We start from the raw sequence: 20,735 nt of genomic DNA, 5'->3' as shown, positions 1-20,735 counted from the left end.
ACTTCACTAGAAATGTGGGGAAAGAAACCAAGTCTCAAATGGCATTTGGATGAATGGGTTAAGGAGGAAGAGGAGGCAGTCTTTTAAGAAGATGGATGATAAAAAGGAGAGGAAGCGAACAGCAGCCTGGTGAGGAGAAGCGAAGGACTGTTGATAAGCGTAGAAGGTGAGGAGCAGGAGCCAAAAGAAAAGGAGAAGCTGAAGACAGAAGATAGATGGAGGAGAATCAAGAAAGAAATAGGAGGAGGACTGACCTAAGGAAGTCAAAGGGGCGGGACAGAACGCACAGGGGAAAGGTTGCCCTTGGGAAAGGAGAGGTCAACTTGTACTCTGCAACAGAGCTTGGCTTGAATGAAGCCACGGAGAGGCGTGGAATGAAGGAGAGACTTTAATGTATGGGCATTGTGAAAGTTACTCTCAAACAAGCTTGATGCATAGAGAGTGATCAGGTTAGACAACACAATTTTGAGATTAAAATGATATTGATTTTCTTGGGCCACTCATACATTGTTATTAAAAAGGACAACCGTCATTTGTATATAAATTCTATACAATTAAAAATCAGACTTCCCGGGGCCAGCCCAGTGGCGCAGCAGTTAAGTTCACATGTTCCGCTTCTCAGTGGCCCAGGGTTTGCCGGTTCGGATCCAGGGTGCAGACACGGCACCACTTGGCAAACACCATGCTGTGGTAGGCGTCCCACATATAAAGGAGAGGAAGAGGGGCATGGATGTTAGCTCAGGGCCAGTCTTCCTCAGCAAAAAGAGGAGGATTGGCAGCAGTTAGCTCAGGGCTAATCTTCCTCAAAAAAAAAAAAGAAAAAAAGAATACATAATTAAATTTAATCCAATCCTTAATTGGATATTGAATTAAAAACAAACCAACAATTATACTATTAACATTACTATTAATATTATTTGGACAATAGGGGTATGATAGATTATTTGCAAAAATGGCTGTAATTGTTCACGGCCTTGCCTCCATGTTCCTGAGCACAGAATCACAAGCATTAATAAATGGTGGTTGTTTGAAGACACAAAGTTTTGGCATGATTTGTTATGCAGCAAAAGGTAACTGATCAAAGTCAAGAAACAAATATAGACTGTACATTAGACAACAGTATGGAAATCAATGCTAAATTTCCAAGGCCAGGATAATGCTACTGTGGTTATGTAGAATGTCCTTATACTTACGAGATAAATACTGACACATTTAGAGAGAAAGTGTCACAATGTCTGCCACTCAAAAACATAAATCTGCATATATAAAGATAAAGCAAATATGGCAAAATGTTAACAATTAGTAAATCTAATAGTTTTTGAAAGTTCTTCGTACTAATCTATCCATTTGAAATTTTTCAAAATAAAAAGTTAGAAAGAAAAAATGCACACTTCTCTCGAAAACATGGTGGCACTGGATGTTTATCTGGTTACACAGCATGCCACTATGCAGTGAACAGATCCTTTGCCATCCTCCACGTCCTACCCCTGTTTACTCAAACCAGCTACTGCTGCTGAAGGGGAGATGGAGCAGACAGAAACTGCACCAAATCACGGGAATACCCTGGTATAGTTAAAAGAAAGATGCCTTAATAGATTAAAAATGTTTAAAAGTAGGTATCAACAGCAAGCAATCACCAAGTGAAGTTTTTCTTCCTGGTATAATCAGAAAAAAATTGTGGCAAGTTGGCTGAAACTTGAAAAGAAAAAAGCTTTGGCAAGAAACATGGGTAGGTCTTTGAACTATTTTCTGTTAGAAAACAAATATTCATGTGTTTCTCTATTTTAAGGGATTTCTCAAACGCCTACAAATGAGAGGGGTATCTTGTATTACATCTCTTCCCCCTGAAAATCCCTCAAGATTCTTACCAATAGACCCTAAATCTGTTTTTTCACAACCTAATGAAAGCCTCTTTTATTTAATTTGGATTTTCCTTCAAGTGATATGCAGCAATTATTAATGCTGTGTATTGACTTATATGAACCAACCCAAGGGGCTAGGTTCAAAAGATATAGCTTTCTGAGATGAAATCCAAGATCCTTGGCCATATAGAGAAACTCTGCTTTCAACAAATGGTAAACAAAGCCCATACTGTTCTTTATACAAAAAACAGTAATCTAGGTAAAGAGGGTTTGTTTTTTTTTTTTAGAATAATCTCTACAAATCTGCTAAAATGTCTTTGACTTCAAAAAACTCCAATCAATGGGCCGTCTCAGTGGCATAGTGGTTAAGCTGGTGTGCTCCACTTTGGCAACCCAGTCTCCACAGGTTCGGATCCTGGGCCCGGACCTACACACCACTCTTCAAGCCACGCTGTGGCGGCGTCCCACATACAAAATAGACAAAGATTGGCACAGATGTTAGCTCAGGGCCAATCTTCCTCATCAAAACAAAATAAAACAAAAACAAGCAAACGACAACAAAAAACTCCAATCAAGCAAGCCCATGTATCACCATCGTCAGGTGAGAAAAACATTCAACTTATACAAGAAAGGAAAGAAAACAACACAAAGTACTGTACTCTGAGTCAGTTGTTTTCATCTGTCAGAACTGAAAAATTAACGCAGCAAAGATATTTGTTTTAGGCATTATTGGCTCAAAGCCAAATCCATGCCCAATTTTTCTTACAGAATCCCTCAATTCTCTAGCCCACAAACCCCAGGATGCCTCAGATTATAGTTTGAAAGTACAAATTTAAATTAAAATGGTTGTGCAAAAGGAAGAAGGTACCATATGAAGAGAGAATCTTCCAGTTGTCTCCATAAAGTTCATCAGATTAAGAGAAACCAACCAGGCTGTCATGTCTTCAAGGGAGCTTTGATGTTCAAAGATTAAACATTAATTGTCAAAACTAATTAGCGACACTGTAAAGACAGCTGCAGAGCAATGGGCTTTCCTGGCCCACATCTGCATATTAGCAAATGCGTCTGGTGAAGGGACTAGACATCAACAGACCTGAGCATGGGTCTAGTTCAGCCACTGAGTTTCCATTCCTTTGTCACTAAAAGTGTTAACTGCTTATTGATTCACTCATTGTGCAAGCATCTGTTGAACAAATTTTACATGCCAAGCCCAAAATGGGGAAACACCAATGAAGGGGACATGGCCCCTGCCCACGCAGAGCTCATAAGCTAATAGGAAATCACAGTACAAACACTTTAAGCAAGGTGAAGTAAAGGGCTCTGAGCCGGCTGAGCCTGGACTGGAATCCTGGCTCTACCACGTATTGGCTGATGACTTTGGGCAAATTTTACTTAATCTGTTCAAGCTTAGTTCCCTCAGCTGTTAAATGGGGATGGTAATCATACCTATTACATTGAGTTATTGCCAGAATTCAATGAGATAATATATATTACTATACATGTCAATAAACTTCAATAAATGCTGGCTATTACTATTATTCTTTACTATTATCTGGGTGGTTATACTAGATATCTTTTAAGGTCCTTTACAACCTTGAGATTTTATGAATTAGCTGTGTGACCCAGAGTAAGAAATTTAACATCTCTGAGCCTCATGCTTTTTATCTGTTAAATGAAAGAGTACTGCTAAGTGATCTCTAAGGTCCCTTCCAGCTCTAGAATATTCCAAGGCTCTATGATTGATCCTATATGGTTTCATACATGTCATAGTGCCACTGCCTAAATAAACTGGTACAACAAAGCAACTGCCAAATAAACCAACTTTCTCTGGTGACTGAATCTTTTTTCACTTTAGTTCCTTTAATCTCACAACCCACCCATGCATACAGAAGAAGTGCAAAAGGTATCAGTCCCCAAAGAGAAAAACAAGCAAGTGCGGAGGAAGCCAGTTCCCTGTCCCCTTCCTTTAGGCTGGGTAGTGGTTTCTAAAACACAAGTCGAGGAGGTACAGTGAATGAATGGACTCATTCATTCACCCACAGAAGCATCCCACATACTGAAAAAGTTCCTTCCTGTGCCCCACGGCACCCACTACTTGTCTCCATACGCCACTTTCCACACTGCCATCTTATCTGCCTGCACCAACAACTAAGCTGATTGAGGGCTGGGACTTTGTCATGCTAACTTTGCATCCTCAATCCCAAGCACAGTGCCTGGAATATGGTAGGCACTCAATGACTAAACAATTAACTAAAATTCATACTTCCCTCAGGACCAAAACTATACATGTGCCAGTTTGAGGTGTGGGCCTGAACTTCTGGGAATCCTTTATTAAGGGTCACTAATCCAGCTGTGTCAAGAACTAGCTCTGTGACTTTGGGGGGTATTGGGGGGGATCATCTTACCCTCTGGCTCTCAGTTTCCTCTCTGACAAAAAATAAATAAAATAAAATGAGGGAAATGGATTAGATCAGGGTTAGCAAACTATGGCTCATGAGCCAAATCTAGACTACGCTCCCCTCCCCCAGGTTTAGAATAATTTTTACATTTTTAAATGGTTGTAAAAGCAAACAAAGAATAATATGCATCATTTGCATGATGTCCCTGTATGTCCCCCTAAGACAAATCTATTCATTCTCTGGCCCTTTACAGAAAAAACTTGCTGACCCTGAATTAGATAATCTCTAAGCTCCCTTCAAATGCAGAAATTTTAGCATTTTAATTCTCCTGGGTTTCCTTGAACAGTTTGATTCTGGCTTTTCGCACAGTATTCCCAAATCGGAAACAATACTGGAGGCACAGCGGGAGCTCAACTGTTATTTGTTTAATTGAATAAATGGATTCTGCAGCAGTAATCCTAAGAACTAAATCCCTCACCAAGAGGGTAAATTGGGTTAACGTGTATCCAATGTCCACCTAATACATGCCCCCAGGATCGGCCCGGCACAACAAGGAGAGCACGCAGCTCCACTGGCCCTTTGGATGACAGTGGCACCGGTAACAGCCTGAGCTCAGATAACCAGGATTAAGACTCACCTTGTTCCACCAAATAAAAAATACATTTAGCAATCCCCTGAACAAACCTGTTGGGCGAATTATAAAGCTATCTACAAGTAGCTATCAGAAACACAGATCAGCTGAACAGATAGTCCTAATAGCCATGGGCTCACGGGAATAAATCTCATCCAAAATAAGGAATATAGAATAATTTAGCTCATAACATTCTGTTTCTCTTTCTCCCTGTTGTAAGAATAATACCAAAACAAGGAATTCAAACATTCATGTCAGGGCAGTAAGCCAAGGAAAGTCTAGAATATATGACCCTATTAACACTAATGGGAGTTGGAACAAGGTAAAAGAAAATAGAGCTCCCCGCCTCCACTCTCACTACACGTACTTTTCCAAAATAAACAACCAGCAATTATTCTTTTAATGTTCCTCCTCTACATACCCATAAATCACTCCTGGGGATATACCTTTTGCTGATTTCAAAGGATGGGTTTCTTTTTTTTTCCCTTCCTTTTCTCTTCCTCTTTCTGGACACTTACAAGGAGTTCTCCTGAGGGGGCTGGGGATGCTTTTCTGCCATCTCTCAGTTGAGCAGCTCCAGCATAAGTACAGCACACCCCAACCACGTACTTTATTGTCAGACTGTTTCTTAGAAATTGCAAAGCTGATTTAGAGATTCCACCCTCTCTACTTTGCTCTAAAGAAGCTACTTGGAGCTCTCTCTTCTCTCAGCTGACTAGAGAAGCCCAAAGGCCCCCCACACCCAGTGATGAGGTGGATTCACCCATCTCACTCCCCACACCCCCAGGCACCAGGCTCCAGACATTCGGGCCTGGAAGGTTTAAAAAAAAAAAAAAAAATCCTGTGTATCTCAACGCTCATTTCCAGGCTCTTCAGAAACCAGAGGAGAGAACAGTGAAAATTTGGATTCTTTTCCTGACTCATTAGGTAAGCTTTTTCTAATAACGAGAACAGACACTGGTCCTCTGCTGACCTCTGTATAAACCTCAAAAAAATCCCTTTACTTCCCAGAATCTCGTCGTTGTTTTTAATGTTTTTCAACTAATAAAAATAGGTTTAATCTTAACTGGCATTCTTGATTGAGAGATAAGGAACCAGCACTAACGTTATATTGTCAGAGCTTGGGGACTCTCTAAGGAAAAGTCCTGCAATGACTGCTCCCCGATCCCCAGCCCAAACAGTGTCACCTACATTTTCTCCAAACCCCATCACTGTAATCCCTGCTTCAGGATCCAGCACGGCCCCGAGAGGCTGCATCAGCCCGTCTTGGCTGCTCCTGCTCTGCTCCTACTGGAGCATGAGGTCCAAAGCATCCACTAGGGCCAAAAAATCACCACGTGGTTAAAATGATTCCTTGGAAGGAGTCGAGGTAATTAATGTAGACAAATGCAGACTGCCTCCACCATAAAACAAATCTGATATCTACTCACTTTGTCTCTATAACAGGCATGGCAGACTATTCATAAACATTTGCACAAAGAAAAGAGACCCACATGTGCCTTTGGAATGTGAAGTTTAATACGAAGTTTGAGGTGATTCAAATAGGCGTTGGAAAACATGTTGGCCTACTTATTATAAGGAATATATGGAAAAATTGCATATTAATACTCAAAATAGACTATTGCTTACTCTTTTAACAATGCACAATCATCTTAATAAACATGGTACAACCATTCTCACTCCTCAAAGCAGAATTGACCATTCCCTCTACTTTGGGGGCCCACTGTACCCTGTAAGGACTTTAATAACATGACCTGTGACCCTTCATTTACTCATTTGTTCGTATGATTGTCTCCCCACACCCTTCTACCTTCTAGCTTCTACCACCCCAGGCTGTAAGTCCCTTGAAGACAAGGATCCCATCATATTCCTTCTTGAGCCCTCTGTGTCCAAAAGACTGCCTGGAACACAGCAGATACTTCATAACACGGATAGAAAAGGGGGAGAGGTGGTGAGCACTAAGGGGGCAGAAACGGATTCTGTCTTATTCATTGTTACCTGGCCTATAAGTACTGCTTTAACTAGTAGATGGACAGAAGAAACAAAAGAGCAGTGATACTTGGGCATGAAAGTATAAAGCTTAGTTGCGGAGGAATAAATATCATGTTTCATCAGTTCTAAAAACATGTTTTCTTACATTTTGACAGCTTGGAAATTAGGACGTGTTTTACAATGGATGGCATCTTAGCATTGTGTCAGAGTTTACTTGGAACCTTATTTTCTCTTTCTTTCTCAGTGGTACACAGAATAGTCATACATGTTAGAAATAACGGTGTCATAGACTCCGTGAAATGTAATCTTTTGATGTGGCTGTGGTAAGAAGGGTTGGAAAGATGACTGTAAAATTGCACTGACTTTCCACAAGAGTAAAAACAAAAAGACAGGCTTGACCTTTTTAGTGGCTGGGAAATGGAGTGGCTTTTTTGTCTCACAATGATTCCCCCTTCTCTAAGAAAAGCCCAAGTGGGGCTCCCAGTGGCCGCCTTTATGCTAAATGACCCTTCCTTTCTGCTGACCACTGACTAGTTCAGGAGTGGTCACATGATCCAAACTGAGCCAATCATTACTCTGAGATTTTTTACTTGGAGCCAGTGAGAGTGTAGGTCAATTCTTCTTGGGTATTAGCAACAGTGAGATTTCAAGTTCAAGAGCAATCTGTGGCCATGCCCCGTGCCATGTAGGAGAAAAGCAAAGGCAAGAGACAGAATCTTGACATCATTTGAGTCCCTGTGTGGCCTGAACAAGCGACATGCTCACCAAACCCATTTCTTTTTCTTCCTGGGCAAACAGGCCTTATTTCTCTTCCAGACTTGGCCCATGAAAACCTCCCAGATGAGTTCCTGCAATCTCCTTCTCCATCTGCAGGTTAAAAGGAGAGAATACTGAGACACCTAGAGGAGAAGGGAGCCACAAGATGGAAGGAGCCTGGGTCTCTGAAATATAGAAGGCAGCCTAACCAGGAAAAACCATGTTGAACTGCCATATGAACAAGAAATAAACTTTGAGTTAAGGCCTGAAATTTGGGGGTTGTTAGAGCAGCTACCTGCTCTAATATCTCCTGGTTCCAGCTACACCCATTTTTCCTATGGTTACATGAAACACTCCAGTATTCTTCCCAAAAATTCCATATTTGCCCAAGCTAGTTTGAGTTGGGTTTCTTTCATTTACAACTCAAAGAGTTCCAAGGATCACAACGAAGAAGAATGAATTGCAATCGTTTGAAGTGGCAAGAAGATAAACGTAAGCAACAATCCCCAAATGTCTAGGAAACACCTAGAAAATTTCTCAGAACAGAGTAATAATTCCAACAAACTGATGACAATACACAAAAGACTCTTCAGTTTCCAAAGGCTTCTAGCTCTAAACTCATAAGCCACTTGCAGTAAGATATTCTCTCCTCATTCTCATTTCACTAACAGAAGCATATACAAAGTTGTAATAGTCCTGCTTTAGGGTTTATCTACTATCAGATACTCTTAGGAGTTCTCAACCATCCAGAATTCCAGCAAGCAAGATAAACCTCATTTATCATACACAGCCAACTCTGCTGTCCCAGGATTTATCGGGAAATAGATGCACAAACAGCTCCAAGAACTCAAACAATTACTCTGGAGTAAATAGCTCTAGGTATGAGTGTACAACCCTGACCAGAGTTTCCAAAGATAAATATTCAAGAATCACCAAAGCTTCTGGGAGCTTTTATAAGACTATAAATGAAAGATTATAAAAATAAACAGGAGAAAGATGCCATGAATATGTACTTGAGCAATGACAAGGTTTGCCAGGAACTGGGGGCCAGTCATGTCAGAGCATGCATCCTGCTCAGTTTCCAGAAACGTCTCTCATTGAGCCAAATTTGTTTTATAACAGCAAGCATTGACATCTGTAATACATTCTACGGGCTTATTATAAAGCACTTTTATACTATACATTGACTTATTTGATTCTCACAACAACAGTTTGAAACTTGGATTGTCATCAGTCCTTCATTTACAGCTAAGAACACAGGTCAAGTGCTCACAGCCTCAGGATTTGTGATTTGAGCCAATCTCCTGACCCCACATTCTCTGTCTGTTTCACTGTAGCCCAAACTATGGAATACCAGGGCAGAGAAATGGCCCAGCTGGAGGAGACTTTTCCCCAGCATAATTCATAAACCCATTTGGAGGTTAGTTTTCTATGTTTCGTGTGGGAATTTTCTGGGGGGGTTAAAGGGCCTGGGATAAATGCCTGGCCTTCCCCCAAAACCAGCTGGGAAAACACTCCCTGACAAGACACCATAGCTTACGCTCAGAGGGAGGCCTTGAGGGAGGAGGAAGGAACCTGAGGCAGGGGTTAGAAGCGCCGAGACCTCCATGTGATCCTGTCAGAACATCATAGCTGGAGGCCTCTGAGAGCCAGGCACTAAGCTCTCTCAGGACCCTAAAGATAGAATCTGGGGCAAATGAGATCAAGTTCCCCTTTCTTGGGGAGGGAGAGGGGATCAAATACATAAATTCAGTTGGCCTTAAACAGCATTCTCTCAGGTAGCCACCTCTGGTGGCCTAGTGGTTAAGTTCAGCGCTCTCAGCTCCAGCGGCCTGGGTTCAGTTCCCAGGCATAGACCTACATGGCTCTCTTAGTGGCCATGCTGTGCTGGTGGTCCACATACTGAAAAACAGAGGAAGACTGGTATGGATATTAGCTCAGGGCGAATCTCCCTCAGCAAAGAAAAACAAAACAAAACACATTCTCTCAGATGATTTTTATGAGCCACTTCTAAAGGCAAATTGCCAAGATCAAACTATCATATACTACCCAGGAATTCAAAAAATTAACATTTTAGTAAAAGCCATTTATCCCTAGGAGCTGGTAATCCCCTACCTGGGAAGGAAGACATGGGAAATTGCGGGAGCTGTCATTCAGTGTGTTAAAAAACTTGAAGAGCTGACCTCTCCTAAATATCACTACTTTCTAGGCTCCAAGGACGAGAGGGAGGCCCTGCACCCTGGGGCAGTTCCTCCAGAAATAGAAAATCCAGGATCCTGAAGAAGCATGGGGTAGTGGAAAGGGCAAAGTTCTTGGTTTTAACAAACCTGGGGTTGAACCACTACTTAGTCTCTTGTTAGCTGTGATCTTCAGCAAGACGCAACCTCTTTGAGCCTCAGTTACCATATCTGTAAAGGATTAAGAACACCTACCTTACAGGATTGTGGGGAAGATAAAACAAAATTATGAATTTAAAGGGCACAGCACCTGATACATAGTAGCTGCTCAACAAATGATAGCTCTTAACTTTCCCCCCTCAAACCTCACTTTAATTCCTTAGTATTGGAATTCTAATACTTATTCTAATTCTTAGTGCTTTGTTGATCCTTAGCAGTCTTGAGAGAATCACGTATATCATCCAATATCTTGGCCATTTCACTTGCCTCTGAAATAGAACCATCTGTGACTTTAGTTGTGAACATCTCAAGTAACTCTGGGCCCTTGGGCCTCTTACTAGTCTACTCCATGCTTCCCAAATTCCCTTTAAAAAAAAATTAACTCCCAGGTCTTTCTCCAACCCTATAATCCTTTTCCAATCTGAAAACGAATCCAAACCTTACAGATATTTGGCACACAGCTGCAATCAACAACTGTCAAATTCAACTAAACTTTCCACAAGGCTTAAAATAAAAAGACGTTCTGAGTTCACCACAGCTTTACTGAATTTAAAAAATATGTAGTATGCTTATGTCCATAGGGACTATAGGAAGGATGAGGTTCTTGTGGTCTTCTTCATTATCTTCCTAGTCTTTGGGATCATTTCCTCTCGACATTCTCTTATCCAAGACAGGGCCAGGTGCCTCTTCTCCATGCTCCAGTCTTCTGTATACACCACTATCAGCACTCTGACCATAATGTACAAGAATCATCTATTTTATGTCTCCTTCATTAGCCTATAATCTCCTTTCAGGCAAGAACAGTGTTCTTCCAAATCTTGATTACCAGTACCCACCAGCACAGTACCTGGTATATAATAGATACTACATTAGTGTTGGAAGGATGGATGGATAGAGAGAGGGATGGATGAATGAATAGGGTTTCTAGATCTGGGAGAAACATTAGAAATAATCTGGTCTAATACAAGGTCTTCATTTCATAGATAAGGAAACTGAGACTCAGAGGTATAAGATAACTCAGTCAAGATAGCCACAAAAACAGCAAGAACTTGACAACTGATGGCAGTCACATGCCATTTTGACCGTGAGTTCAAAGGCATACATCACTTCACACTCATCACAAGGGGAGGCAGTGTAGCTTGGTGGACACATCATGGGCTCCACAGGCAAAGTCTTGCTCCTGCTACCTATCAGTCATGTGATTTGGGGCAAGTCACTTCATCTCTCTGACTTACAATTTCTGCATCTATTACTGGGACTATTAACAACTTCAAAGTTGTTGGAGGTATTAAATCTGCCAACACACACAAAGCACCTAGCACAGCACTGGCAATGTGTGCACTGGTGCTAACTAAATGTTTATTGAATGAATCATGAATGAGTCCCTCTCCAGCATACCACAGCTCCACGGACTTGGTTTAGACTTTGCATCTAAGTCTCCACCCACATGGAAGGTGGCTGGGACACCCATAGTTACAGAACCATGTACTTGGGGATTTGTTCCTTGCTAGGATTGGATCCTAAAGCAGCACCAAATAGCCTCTATAACTTTGCTCACTGTTCCCTTCTCCTGGGTTGCCCTTCCCACATTCCTCACTGCCACACAAATCTTATCCATCTTCCATTGCTCAGCCAGATCTACCTGTCTAGCAAGCCATCTCCAATTCCTGTGACTTCATCAGTCCTTCCTGTCTCTAATTACTTTCCACTCTATAGGAGAGCAATGTATCTGTTTGAGTTTTTTTAATTGTGTTAAAATACAAAAAACACAAAATTTACCTTCTTAACCATTTCTAGGTGTACAGTTTAGTAGTCTTAAGTATATTCACATTGTTGTACAACCAATCTCCAGAACTTTTTCATTTTATGAAACTGAAACTACACCCATTAAACAACTTCCCAATTGCCCCCTCCCTCCAACCCCTGGCAACCACCATGCTGCTTTCTGTTTATTTGAGTTTTACCACTCTAGATACCTCATACAATATTTGTCCATGTGTGTCTGGTTTATTTCACTTAGCAAAATGTCAAGGTTCATCCATGTTGTAGCATATGTCAGAATTTCCTTCCTTTTCAGGGCTGAATAATATTCCATTGTATGTACAGACCACATTTTGCTCATCTATTCATCTGTCAATGGACACTTGGATTGCTTCCACCTTTTGGCTATTGTGAATAATGCTGCTATGAACATGGGTGTACAGGCGTGTATCTGTTTTATCTACTCTACTTGACTGCAACCTTCTTAATGACAAGGAGTGGGTCTCAATAATCTCTATAGTTCTCAAAGTGTCTGATGCATGATGGGCACTCAGTAAATACCTATCAAGAAATCAAGGCAGGACTCTGCTTCAAAGATGAGGTGAAAAAATAATCATCTCCCATACAAAATTGCAAAATGGCAGTATTGCACTACAAAAAAGCACAGGCTTTGCAGTAAGACAGTCTTGATCTCTGCATCCTAGATCTGCCTCTTACTATTCAAATGATCTTAGGCAAGTTACCTAAGCTCTCAGAGCTTCAGTTTCCTCATGTGATTTTCACCACAATTAAATAACATAACATATAAAGAAGTTATCACAGGCTTGGCATATTATAAACTCAAAAAATGTTTGCCAGTATTAGTACTATAAAGTTACATAATAAAAGTTACTGATTGCACATACAAACATGCCATTTAGCTTCCTGGCCTTGATAACTTTAAAAGCAAAATGCGTGCAGAATTCTGAGACCAAACAATTTACGGCAAGTCATGGTCAAAACAGAAAGACAGTCCCACAGTAGTAACAAGGAATCGGGATTGGTATCACCAAATGCAGAATCTTGAACTATACAGTTGTAGCTCCAGGAGTTGGAAATCTTGTCACTTCAATGGGACACACTTAAATGTCATACTAAGGATCATCTCACTCAGCAAAGCGGCCTGTACAAGATCTCACGTTTTTCACTCAGGACTATTTGAGGTTTTTTGGTGCCTGGGCTAACTCTATTTTGAATTTAATCATTCATGTTTTGAAGCTTTTAGCAAAAGAATGAAAGAAAGAAATAGCTCTTTATTACTATTTCAGACAGAAGTATTTATTTCAATCTGTCTCAAAGGAAATTGAGCTGCCCACCCTGCTCCCAGTTCCTCTGGGCACTGAATTCCTTTTGAGGTTACTATCTGAATTTTCCAGACCAGAGACATTTCTTCCAAAGTTAGCTCTTAGAAAGTAGAGTTTTTGAGTCTTAGGAGGAAAAGCTTACTCAAGTTTCTTTTTGTCTGCCAAAACAATTAACATTTGACATGACTAATTAAAATGGCTCTCTGAGACAAAATGAGAAACTTGGTTGTGTGAGTAGAGAGAGAGAAGGGAGAAAAAGAGAAGGTAAGAGAAGGTTGCCCAAATGCTAATACTGGCCCAAATATGGCCCCAAGTGACCATAGTCCCTAACTTTCCCAGGACAACCATGACTTCACATAAATTTAACACTATACTGAGATGACTTGTTAAATGGATAACTAAATGTGATTTGAAATATATATATATATATATATATATATATATATACACACATATATATTTTGGGGGGGGGAAGACTTTGCAATTAAAGGAATTCATAAATAAGAGAGAAAATTCTTTGTCAGACCATGAATCCCAATTTCGGATTGAGAACAATACTGTCACCATATGCCACGTGTCAATGTTAATTTGGCTCCCAAATAATGGCTAAGAGCTACCAGCTGCCCTGCCTATCCAGGATGCTCACACTTACTTCAAGGCCCACCAGATGATGGGCACCATGCTGAGACCTGACATACAGGGCCCTGTTTAATCCTCACAACCATCCTACGCTCTAAGTATTGGCATTTCCACTCCCTCCTTTTTTATCTCTTTATTTTGAATTAATTTCTAACTTACTAAAAAAGAAAGTTACTAAGAATTCATATATATCCTTCACCCAAATTACTCAGGTGGTAATATTTTACCACATTTGCTTTATTATTCTCTATGTACTTTACCACTAAATACTTAGTATTTCCTTAAGAATAAGGATATTCTCTTATATTTTCACAGTCTGATTATCAAAATCAGAAAATTAATATTGATACTATATCATAATCTAATCTCAACCCGTATTCAAATTTTATCAATTGACCAAGTAATATCCTTTTTGGCAAAAGAAAAAGATTTTCTCTGGTCTAAGATCCAATCCAGAATCATGTGCTGCATTTACTTCCTAGGCTTCTTTAGTCTCCTTTAATCTAGAACTATTCCTCAGTCTTTGTCTTTCAGGACCTTGACACTTTGGAAAAATATAGTCTGCTTATTTTGTAGAATGTTTCTCAATTTGGGTTTATCCGATATTTCTTCATGACTACATTCAGGTTATGCATTTTTGACAGGAATGCCACAAAAGTGATGTCCTTCTCAGATGTTGATTTGTCTCATCACTGGTATTAACTCTGATCATTTAGTAAAAGTAGTTCTGCCATGTTTATCCACCACAAAGTTACTCTTTCCTCCTTTGTAATTAATAAGTATCTTGTGAGAAGATGCTTTAGATGAAGCTCCTCTATTATAGATGAGGAATCTGAGGTTCAGAGAAGTTGTCGCTTACCCAAGATCACACAGTTTAAACAGGCCAGAACACAAATTCAAGCTCTAGTTTGTAGGGTCCCATACTTGGGATTCTTCTAAAGCATCCCACTGCCTCCTAAATCAGTCACCAGTGGCTAAAGCAGCCTTGTCCAATGCCCTCACCATGCTCATTGGGGAAACTAATGTGAAGACATCATGCTCACAGAATCCTGGTACTTCCTCTGGTCTTAAGAACTAATATGGTCCTAGCAACTTTGATCTACAGCTGCTTCTAAGTACAAGAAATCCTTAGGCAAGCACTTTATACCCAAGCCTCCCACTCTCTGGGCAATGAACCTGGGAGAGCACTGAAGGAGGAAAAGTCAGCTGGTACTAAAAAGCAGAAAATGGAAATATATATGCATCAGGACACCAGGCTGAACAAGGACAACCTGAAGTCATACCTACCCTAGGGCCATCTCACCACACTCTGACCCTTCCACTGGCCATCTGAAACTTTTCTTTTTGAGTTGCCATTTCTTTCTAAATCTTTAAAAATTTTATTTTTGGAATAGATATTACATTGCTAATACATTGATGTGGTTTAAAACTCAACGTGATATACCCACTAGAGTGGTTATAATAAAAAAGACATGTGGGTCGGCCCGGTGGCACAGCAGTTAAGTTCGCACATTCTGCTTTGGCAGCCTGGGGTTTGCCGGTTCAGATCCTGCGTGCGGACATGGCATCACTTGGCAAGCTATGCTCTGGTAGGCGTCCCACGTATAAAGTAGAGGAAGATGGGCACGGATGTTAGCTCAGGGCCAGTCTTCCTCAGCAAAAAGAGGCAGATGTTAGCTTAGGGCCAATCTTCCTCAAAAAAAAAAAAAAAAAGACACGTAATAACAAGTGTTGGCAATGATGTGGAGAAATTGGAACCCTTATACATTGCTGGAGAGATTGTAAAATGGTGCAGCTGCTGTGGAAAAGAATTTGGCAGTTCCTCAAAAGTTCAAACATAAGAGTTATTACCAGTTGACCCAGCAATTGTACTCCTAGGTACAGACACAAATTAAATTTTATTAAAAATCCACTTGAAAACTTGTATGCAAATGTTTATGGCAGCATTATTCATAATGGCCAAAAAGTGGAAACAACCCAAATGTCCATCAACTGATGAATGGTTAAATAAAATGTGGTGTATCCATACAATGGAATATTATTTGGTAATAAAATGAAATGGAGTACTAGGAAGCCAGCCCCATGGCTGAGTGGTTAATTTTGCACGCTCTGCTTCAGTGGCCCAGGGTTTTGCTGGTTCGGATTCTAGGCGCAGACACGGCACCGCTCATCAGGCCATGTTGAGGCAGCGTCCCACATGCCACAACTAGAGGCACCCACAACTAAAAAATGTACAACTATGTACTGGGGGGATCTGGAGAGAAAAAGCAGGAAAAAAAAAAAAATGAAATGGAGTACTGATGTATGCTACAACACGGACAAACCTTGAAAAGATTATGCTAATGAAAGAAACCAGTCACAAAAGACCACATGTTGCCTGGTGTCATTTATATGAAATGTCCAGAACAGGCAAGTCTACAAAGACAGAAAGTAGATTAATGGTTGCTTGGGCTGGAGGGCCAGAGTGAGGGAGATGGCAAATGACTGCTAATGAGTACAAGGTTTTTTTCGGGATGATGAAAATGTTCTAAATTGATTTTGGTGACGGTTGCACAACTCTGTGAACATACTAAAAACCACTGAATTATATAGTTTAACTAGATGAATTGTGTGATGTGTGAATTATATCTCAATAAGGCTATTTAAAAAGTCAGTGTTGGGGCCAGCCCCAGTGGCCTAGTGGTTAAATTCAGCATGTCCCACTTCAGCAGCCCAGGTTTGGTTCCTGGGCACAGACCTACACCACTTGTCTGTCAGTGGCAGCTCACATACAAAAAGAGGAAGACTGGCAACAGATGTTAACTCGAGGCAAATCTTCCTCAGCAAAAAAAAAAATGAAAAAAGAAAAAAAGTCAGTGTTACATAAAATAGTAAATCTTAAGAAATCTCACTACAGGAACCAGCCCAGTGGTGCAGTGGTTAAGTTCGCATCTTCCACTTCAGCAGCCCAGGGTTCACCAGTTCAGATCCCGGGTGTGGACCTAAGCACCGCTTATCAAGCCATGCTGTGGCAGCGTCACACATATAAAACAGAGGAAGATGGGCATGAATGTTAGCTCAGGGCCAATCTTCCTCAGCAAAAAGAGGAGGATGGGCGGCAGATGTTAGCTCAGGGCTAACTTTCCTCAAAAAAAAAAAGAAAGAGAAAAAGAAATCTCACTACACACATATACCTCCCACTCATTCCTATGCCCTGTACCAGTAACCACTTTGTTATTTTATATCCTTCCAGGGTTTCTTTGTGCAAATTCAAATATATTTTCTTACTCTTTCACAAAATATACACTCTTCTCTACCTTCCTCCTTTCACTTAATATATCCTCGGAGGTCTTTCCATATCAGTACTTGGTGAACATCCCAATTCTTGTTTGTAAACAAGAAACTCTTGTTTACACACACCGATTTTCTCTTGTGTAAACATACTGATTTATTTAACCAGTTACCCACTGATGAACACTTAGGGCTGTTTCCAGTCATTTGCTGTTGGCAACAATGATGGGATGTTTGTGCTTTCTTTTTAACTTGGTTTTATCAGGTCACATTCTGCTCTGAGACTACCAGGAAGCAGCACAAGTAGCAGGAACCACTTTAGAGTGAGCAGAACTGGGTCTGCATCTGGCCTCCTTTGCTAACTAGCTATGTGACTCTGGGCAAGTGACTTGCATTTTCTGAGCCTCGATTTCCTCACTTGTAAAATGGGCAAAATCCCACCTACTGTATCAGGTTGCTTTTAGGGTCAAATAAGATCAAACAGGCTCCCAACGGGCCAAATTTGGGACAATCTGTGTACCAAAAAGTGTTAAGTTTGAAAAAAAGGCAGAAGGTTGGTAATGAATTATAACACATTAGGGAAAAAAGAATCCTGGAGTCCAAGTGATACTAAAAGAAAAGGAAAAGAGGAGGAGAGCTGAAACCAAAATCTATAAGAAAAATGCCAGGTAATAAACATAGAAGGAAAGAGACTATTAGTAAGTCATCCTTTCAAGGGCAGGCCGCGTGGCTGAGTGGTTAAGTTCACGAGCTCCGTTTCGGCAGCCCAGGGTTTCACGGGTTCAGATCCTGGGCGCGGACACGACACCACTCATCAAGCCATGCTGAGACATGTCCCACGTAGCAGAGCCAGAAGGACCTACAACTAGAATATACAACTATGTACTGGGGGGCTTTGGGGAGAAGAAGAAGAAAATAATAATAACAAATGAAGTATTTTTTTAAAAGCGCTTTAAAGTTTAAAAGAAAAAAGAAAAAGAAAATCATCCTTTTATAGATACCAGTTGACCTAGGCCAGGATTATAGATAGATGTTAAAAACACTGGATAAGAGTTGTTGAGCAACAGGATATCCAAACAATCTCAAAGTGTCACCCCACAGATAATTTTACTAATTACAAAGAGAAAAGGGTACCCTTACAATGCAGAGATCTGGCAATACACCTCATCCAAACGATCAAACCTCACAGCACCGGTGAGGTCACAAACTGACGTTATGTGTCACCTAATGTGATGCAAGGGCAACTCTTACCACAAATGTTTCACCTCAGTCTAACAATGAGAAAACAATCAGACGAAACCAATTTACGGTCTACAAGGCAACAGACTTGGAATCTTCAAAATTTCAATGTAATAAAAAACAAAAAAGGCAGAGGTACTGTGTGCTACATTAAAGGAAACTGAAGAGACACAACAACTTTGTATAAGTAATCCTTGATTAGATCCTGGGTCCAAAAGAAAAAAAAATACGGTTATAAACAACCTTGAAACAATCAGGGAAATTCAAAAAATATTATTGTTTCAATGTAATGGTATTGTGGTTACATGGAGAATGTCCTTGTTCTTAAGGGATACATGCTCCAGCGCTTAGAGATAAGGTGCTGTGATGTCTGCAACTCACTTTCAAGTGGTTTAGAAAAAAATGTGTGCCTGTGTACACAGAAAAAGCAAATGAATCTAGATGAAGGGCGTATGGAGCGTTCACTGTCATATTTTTGCAACTTTTCTATATGTTTGAAATTTTTCAAAATAAATTGGGAAAAAAAATCAAATAAAACATGTAAACCACCTGGCACCCATTAGCTCACACCACGGCTTCGGCTAACTCAATAGATCCACAGAAAGCTCCTCCTCCTGTGCCTCTAGGTAAAATGAGTGGCATCAAAGTAAATGCCACCAGCCAGTCCTGCATTTTTGAAGCTTATACTTTTGATCAGAAGGCAAGGCAAAAACAGGAGGCCGATGGGGAAGCAGTATGGTTTTGGTTCCTGAAAATCTACCTAGGGCCTACATCTGCAAATTTTCTTAAGCCAGGTAACTTTAAAAAACAAAACAAGTTACTTAACCTCACCAAGAACTGTTTCCTCATTTATATGGAAAAATGGAACTAAAATCTATCACCTAGGATTGACAGAATAAGAGAGCATACATAATACACATTTGTAAAGCACTATTTATTGAAAACTCTCGTTAAAAGACATTAGTCTCCTAGAATAAAAGTGAGGAAGAAGAAAAGCTCCTGGGTGATTCCACCTTTGTTTCCCCATCAGAACACCCAGCACAGGGTCTTGCATTTAGCTTATGCTCATAAACATTGGTTAAAGAAAGTAACTATAGCACATTATGAGACAGAATGCCTAGAAAAAGTCTTTCAGGCTACAAATGTCATTGGAATTAAAGGGAAAATTAATATGAGCTGGCCCAAAGATGGCAGCACCTTAACAACAGCACATATTTATGTGCACATAAATTTGATAAAGCCCTTTTACACACATTATCTCATTTAAGCCTCACAATAATACCCATTTTATAGATAAAGAAACTGAGGCTTGAAAAGATAAATTACTCACATAGCACACAGATCAAATTTGTGTTTGCTCCACCCAGACACAAAAGAATGGAAACGATTGGCATTGTAATGGAATGGAAATAATTCACAGTTCAGGATCCTTATAATCTCTTCCCCAGGGTCTCTGCCCAACAGTGAGTCACTGCTGGCCACTGCTAAAACTCATACCTTTTCTACAGAAAAATGCCAAAAATCTGCCCTGGGATTGCTTATATTGATAAGGAGAAAGATGAACAATCAGGCCTTTAACCACTTGCTTCAGATATTTAAAAAGTGGAGCTTAAATTCCCCTTTCTAGTGTGGTTGTGAGACTGAGACGGAGAGGAAGTGAGCAGAAGAGGTTATTTTCATCTCAAGGTTGATGGCGTCCACATTTTAGTGAAGTTAAACATAACTCAAAACTAAAATTGTTCTGCAGATTTTTCTGGGGAAAGCTCTTGGTTGCTTTATTGTTTCACTTCACTTTTCAAACATCATGCTGTGTTGCAGGCAGAGATAATGTATTTTATTTCTCTCTTCCAGAGGTTTCCACATTATTTACATATCAACCTTTATCACAGCCATCAGAAAAACCAGCAGGAACTCTGTGATTCCATTTTTGCCCACTTTCTGTACATGCACCACAACTTCCTTCCTTAGTAAGAGAGCGTAGCCCACATGCCTAATGGACTTGGCAAAGGGATGTAGAAATGGAACAAAGACTGCTGCTAAGAACTTAAATCAGGGGCAATTAAAGAGAAACTGTTCATGTCCTCTGACCCAGCATTTCTACCCCTAGAAATCTATCCTTCAGAAATATTCCCAGGAGTTCACCACCACAGGATGCGTACTCCAATGCTCGCCACAGCAGTGTCCAAGAACGGTTAAAATGAGTAAGTTAGAGCAATATGCAAATACATGGGACAAATGCCCAAAATACATTAAGAGAGCAAGCAGAATAATACGTATTGTAATAATATCATTAGTATATGTGTGGGAAAAAATGACAGAGGAATACATCTCAAAATCTCAACAGTTGGTTATGAGGTGGAATTAAGGGCAACTCTCCCTATGTATTTCATTGTGTATTTCTGTAATGAATTTTGATTAGTCTTATGTTATGTCTAGAATCAAAAACC

The 20,735-nt window shown here is 40.3% G+C and overlaps 1 protein-coding gene across 4 annotated transcripts in view; it reads right to left on the bottom strand.

Moving 5' to 3' along the window:
* The window catches only part of RAB30 (RAB30, member RAS oncogene family), an 88,652-nt gene that overhangs the window by 60,935 nt on the left and 6,982 nt on the right, over window positions 1-20,735 (bottom strand). Inside the window, exon 2 of one of the 4 annotated variants that reach the window (XM_070623996.1) lies at window positions 7,650-7,751. The exons of the other annotated variants lie outside the window; for them this stretch is intronic. The gene's annotated coding sequence lies outside the window, so the exon portion shown is untranslated. The remainder of the gene's footprint in view (window positions 1-7,649; window positions 7,752-20,735) is intronic. 4 annotated transcript variants of the gene reach the window in all.

The sequence above is a fragment of the Equus przewalskii genome, chromosome 6 (assembly GCF_037783145.1).
Source record: "Equus przewalskii isolate Varuska chromosome 6, EquPr2, whole genome shotgun sequence".
Lineage (NCBI taxonomy): Eukaryota > Metazoa > Chordata > Mammalia > Perissodactyla > Equidae > Equus > Equus przewalskii.
The sequence above is the reverse complement of the archived record's forward strand: the minus strand, read 5'-3'. Positions and strand labels throughout refer to the sequence as shown.